We start from the raw sequence: 6,000 nt of genomic DNA, 5'->3' as shown, positions 1-6,000 counted from the left end.
AATGCAAAACCTTCAGTGAAGAATTTCAAGACAATCACTGTCAGAGAGCAAATTATTTTCATTGCTGATCTATATGTACACATAAACGGTTACTGTGCCTCCATATTCTGAACGATAAACACTATAATTAAAAGTCTGAAAGCATGTCATAGGTACAAAATCAAAACACAACCACCATTCTCACAGAAATAAAGAAGACAGTTTCACAACTGTCCTTGAGCATTGGTAGAAATGAATTAGATGCATAACTGGAACAGTGCACCAGAACATGGAGAGGCATGCAACAACAGAAGTTAGCCGTCTGCTGCATTAAAAATTTAACAAAATCTGTGGGTGTACACCACAAATCTCGGCGCATTGTCCAAACCCGCAGAGGCCGATAGCGTGACCATTAAATATGCAAATTTCATTGCCAATCACACAAAACGAGGCGTTTGTTCAATCACGTGTGAAGCACTCAATGCCAGTCAAGGACTACTATACTCTGATATCAATAGTTTATATACACATAAGAGAAGTGAGTAAGATATCAAATGTTCCTTTGTATATCTCTTATAAAGATTTAGTGGTTCAACTATAGTTTGGTCAAACTCTTCCTAAAATTTCAGTCTATGGGAGTTGTCCTCTGGTTTCTCTCTCCTCGGCTAATCGAGCAACTCGTTCCCATAATAGCATTTCAAAAGAAGAAGCCACTTTTTATTGCATGCCAATTCTCAAAGCTAGTAAACAGAAACAAGCGCGTCATTCATAACGGAGCCCAAAGCCCAGTGTATCACTCATCACAGACAGAAGGTCCCAGTCAAGGGAGGACAAAGGCCCCACTGCGTAGGCACGTTACCAATTAACAGGAATTTTGCCTTAAATGGGCTGCTTTTCCAATGATCTCACTTGAAGCCAGCTTAAACTTCAACGGCTTTCACTGAAAGACATTCACAGAATTCCAAAAGGCATTAAAGCCACTTCACGGGCTCTGGGCCCCTTCTTCAAGAGTCCTCTATGGTATTATGAGCACATCTAATTAAGAGCATCAATCCCCTTCTTATGAAAGCACCCATAAGGACCATCAACAGCCACGGGCAATGCAGAGAAACAACAGATGAACACAACTGAAGACGGATGCATTAGCTAATTGCTCCAAATCACTATAGGATAAATAGCTCATTGGAGTAACAACAGATTTAAGGGAAAACCTTTAAGTTATGAGACACTCACTCATTACAGAGTCAATTCTGAAGCACTGTTTGCAGCATCTGCACCTCTGAGTCTTGTGTTAGATTTCTTTATTGGTGGTGTGTACATACTTAGGGTTGAGGATTCAAACAAACCCCTAACTCAAAATAACGTTACAGACATGTACCTCAAATCATGCAGGATTCAACTCGTCCCCAAGATATCCAGGATGTACAACGACAGAACTGGAAGTTAAAATAAAGCTGACAGAGAAGGCAAATCTCAAAGATAAACACAAAATATGCTTTACCAGCCACAATGAGACACTTTTCTCACTATTCAACCACTGTTGCACTGCATTTCTCAAACCAGATGATGCTCTTAATGTTCACGTGAGGTTGATGGTTAAAGATGCACTCTTAAAAAAAAAAAAAAAAAAAAAAAAACTTCTACAGGGTTTTTTTACTAAACCTTTTCTAAAAGTTTTTTTTTCTTTTTTTTTTTGTAGCAGAAAAAACATTTTCAGCAAAACAGTTCTTAAATGTAGGCCTACCTGATTTTCTTGCAGTAAAGAACATTTAAATAATCTAAAGAACTTTTTTTCCATTATTAACAACCTTTTGTGGAATGAAAAGATTCCATGGAATGAGTCTTTATTTTTAAACAAGTACTCTTTAAATCGTAGGTTTCAAAAGAAAGTTTTTGCAACAATGCCATAGAAAAGCCATTTTTGGGTCCTCCAGAGAAGCTTTTAGTGACCAGTTCTCAAATTAATAATTTTATCTTAGTCTGAAGAACATTTTCATACTCCAATAACCCATTTTTCTACAATAAAGAACCTTTAGTGGAATGGACAGGATCAATGGATGTTAAAGGTTCTTCATGGAACCATAGATGCCAAAATTATTTAAAGAGTGCAGCCTGCTAAAGATTCAAACCAGGCTCGATTTGTTTAGTAGAAACCACACACTCACTTTCACTTACCTAAGTGCATTTTGCCATGAAGAATGAGGAGGCTGAAACACTCTGAGGAGAGCAAGTGTGGGCGAGGTCTTTGTACCAAGATGAGAAGTGGTAAACTAACAAATTATAGCTTAGTTCTAGGCTCAAAATCCCCTGATATGATTTCTAAGGCTCTTAACCTATGATTTACAGTAGAGTAGCTTTGTACAGGGAATATCTGCTAAAGTAAAACTCCTTGATCTACTATAAAATGATGCAAGGTGTTTCTTATTAACAGCGCAATGGTGGGGGGGGGGGCAATTCATGCAATGTATATGTCTAAAAACAAAAGAAAAAAGCTTAATAATGACCAACCCGATTTCACAAGAGAACTATTTCACGAGACACTTACGTAGGAATTTGGACAATGTGATTCAGACAAAAGTATATGCAAGAATCTCCACGCCTAAACCTAACCCACAACGGGGCATGAACAGAATGCAAAAAAAGTATAAATGAGATTGCGTGAATGCATTCAAATTAGCCACCAATTTGCAAAAGCATAAAATAGCTGCTATGAGAATGTGTTGAAATGAAATGTTGATTCAAGCCGACTACTGCTTTCTTAAATTTAAGGATGTCCAAAAATAGGAATTAAACACTCATGCCTTATGGCAACCTCGATATTTAGAGATTTGAGTCATCGTGAGTGGGAGAACCATAATCCCAAACACCGCCAACAAAACAGGCGAGAAGTTCTCTTAAGTTCACTGAAGAGGTTCACTGGCTGACTGATACAAGAGGTGTTACATAGATAGATAGATAGATAGATAGATAGATAGATAGATAGATAGAATCTGATTAATCAGTCTATCACTAATGCATACCGTTGAAAGTAAAAGAAGCAAGTACCAAATTAAAAGTACAGAATACATAAAGCATTTCTGAGAACTCCAACCACAAACTTTGCCTCAGATGTTTCTACTAAAAGCAGACACAAATGAGAGGATAATTGTATGCATCTATAAAACTGATGTGGATAGCAGATCACATCATTTAGTCTGAAATAGTTGAATTCATATTGGAATCTCTGTCATGTAATCCTGGCCAACCTGAGCGCAATTTGAGACATTGTTGAGATCTGCATTTGTAGAGGAGACACATGAAAATACTGGCGTGTTTTCCCTCAGGAGAAACATCTGAGAAGCTCTGACAATACAGTCTAGAAGAAACAACTGACAGTAGAGAAAACACAAAAAGAAAGAAAGAAAAAAAAAACGAGCTGATTTGCAATTTTCCTTTCCTACATGGAGATCTAGTTCAGGTGTGACGTACATAAAAGACAAATCCAGACTAGTCCTTGACAGGACTTCGGCTAGTTTAGTCATCTGAAACAGCTAGTCACATTGTAGCTGTTTGCCTGCAATATTCACACAAATAAATCAATAATCATGCGAACTGTTTCTAGTTTAAATGGAAAACATCGCGAGTATTTGTTGTTGTTTATGAGAAACAATCTTACAGTTCATTTAAACCGGCGGATCGGAGAAAAATACCCGGATTTATAAACACCATGGCCAAATATTGAACACCCACTTCGTTTTAAACAATATGCCAGGCATTGTATTTATTTGATCAACCGGAAATGTGGCTAAAAATCTCCTTGAGCTGTATTTTGAATCCCAACGCCCAGAAAAATAAGATAAAATAGGCTACGATATAAAAATAATCCAGCCGTACTCACCTTGTCGAGAACCACGAATGTGGTGCGAATAAAACCCTTTCGTTGCTCGGAATGACCTCTGATTTACTGTTTTTGGTGTACGAATGAACGAGACTCAGCTTTCCATAGTCAATAATGTTCACCGGCTCAAACAGAAGAAACGAAACGGAGCGAATGAGCGCGTTCAGTGCGCGTTCATGACGGGGGTTGCCTGGGAACGCGCACAGCTGCGCGAGTCATCGATAATAACAATGTCACACCAGTAACAATGAAAATATCCAGCGTCACGATCAAAAGCGATGGGGAATGATCCGATGTAGAAGCAGCTTATCGCGTCCCTGAGAAAGCGCGCGCGGCCGAAGACGGAGTCAAAGCCATGACACCAGTATCATGAGATGATGGGAAACTGGAAAGACAGAAGGGTGGGAGGGCAGGGCGCTTTGACGTGACACTGTTTTACTACGTTACACTTGACTAGTCTGCAATAGCACGACAGAGAGAGAGAGAGAGAGAGAGAGAGAGAGAGAGAGAGACTGGAATGGGGTTCATTATGACTCTGTTGAGAATTGGAGAATTTAAGGTAACTGGGCCACCTATTGCTGGATCTGGGGCACCAGAAACGTCATTTTGAGTTTGCTCAGTGCAATAAAATAAAAAAAAGAAAAGAAAAGAAATGCATGAATTAAATTAATATATATAAATACACATGTATAAGTGGATTAGATACAATAGTCTGTCATAAATCTATGTAAATAAACAAATAAGAAAAAAAATAATAAAACTAAGGAGCGGAAAAATAACTCATACGGCAAAAGACACGATAAACGACCCCCACCTACTGATGCAACGAGAGACCCACTGAACGAATCAGAGTGAAATGTTTTGGAACTGATTCTAAAGACTCGAATCGAATGCGATGAATCAATAAATAAGTAAGTAAATAAATAAAATTAAACCTTATTTTGAGACAGTAAATAGCAGTATTTCTAATGTGACCATCAGTGCCAATGGAATAATACATTTGCTTCCTAACAATTCCAAGAAATTCTCTCACTCATAAACAACTAAATCTGTTGAATGTCTTTCAGAGGTCAAAGTAATTCTAAAGGATTTGTTTAGGAAAGTTTTGCCAGTATTTCCACAAAGAGAGGTAATGCAGACAGGGGTACGTTCCTCGTTGAATATTTGAGACTAGATTTTTGATTGATGAACTGGATTTATATTTTCTGAGAGCTTCCCTTCAACTTATGACACGTCTCATCAGGTTTTGACAGCCACACACATACCAGAGATGAAAGCCTGAGGCCAGTTCATGCTGTCTTGCTCCATTTGCACAATAAAAATCAGTTTTACAGTAAATCCGAGTTTTTAGTCAAAGATTTAGCACTGCTGCCCCCTAACGGTAAAGACTGGTTGCTCTTAGAAATGCTAAGACGGGACGTCATGTTATTTAATGTAAATTCAAGCAAGCCACAAATATTTGTAAGAAATAGAAATAATGTTTATTCATGTGGTGTGATTTATTATATATATAGGGAGATATTCCTGCCAGTTTTCTTACCATTAAACATTACAGACTGTATATTGTGGTACAGAATTATACTGTATGTCATGAGATCTGCAGGTTATATGGATTTGAATCATACACTTCAGCACATACAAACAGCATGACATTTTGAACATAAACCTGGTGTTTAACCACATGATTCGACTGACCTGTATGTGTGCGATGTGATTTGTGTGTTAGAATTAGATTTGCACAAAGGAAAGGTACTCATGCAGAACGCAATCATATGTGCAGAAGTTTCGTCTTAAAATTTGGTGACCTTTGATGTTTCACCAATATAAGATGTAAACGTCACATGGAGTTTTTATTTTATTTTTTGCATACTTAAAGTGTAGTGTCAGCATCTATAGGCAGAAAGATTTTGAAAAGTGGCCTGAAAAAAAAAAACATTTTTGTCTTAAAGGCATAGTTCACCAAAAAATGAAGATTCTTTCTTTGTTTAATAACTCTCATGTTGCTCCAATACGTACCTGCTGCCCTCCATTGCCTATCCTGACCACTTATTTAATATAATGAACAATAACTGAATGGGAACCAGGCCTGTCAAGCTGGAAAATGACATAAAAGCCCCCCAAAAAAGTATATTCTTAGACTTCCG

This window comes from Carassius auratus, unplaced genomic scaffold, assembly GCF_003368295.1.
Source record: "Carassius auratus strain Wakin unplaced genomic scaffold, ASM336829v1 scaf_tig00019570, whole genome shotgun sequence".
Taxonomy (NCBI): Eukaryota; Metazoa; Chordata; class Actinopteri; order Cypriniformes; family Cyprinidae; genus Carassius; species Carassius auratus.
The sequence above is the reverse complement of the archived record's forward strand: the minus strand, read 5'-3'. Positions refer to the sequence as shown.